Below are 235 nucleotides of genomic sequence, written 5' to 3'. Positions count from 1 at the left end.
CACAGTGGTGCCCTCACAATTTTTCGCCCCTCATTCAAAGCTTGGTCTGGGCTGCTCTCAACTGAGCGTCTCTAGAGTAACAGCCACGTGTGGTTTTTGGTCTTTGCGTACTTTGCCAAGCAACCTGGAACTCTGTTGGCACCTACAAGCGCCCTCCTGGAGGGCTGAAAATCCACTTCCACAGAAAACACTGTTTTTTATATATGAAAATAAAATGGCCCATTTTAAGTTTTTT

This window comes from Felis catus, chromosome B2, assembly GCF_018350175.1.
Source record: "Felis catus isolate Fca126 chromosome B2, F.catus_Fca126_mat1.0, whole genome shotgun sequence".
NCBI classification, from domain to species: domain Eukaryota; kingdom Metazoa; phylum Chordata; class Mammalia; order Carnivora; family Felidae; genus Felis; species Felis catus.
Note: the sequence above shows the minus strand (reverse complement) of the source record.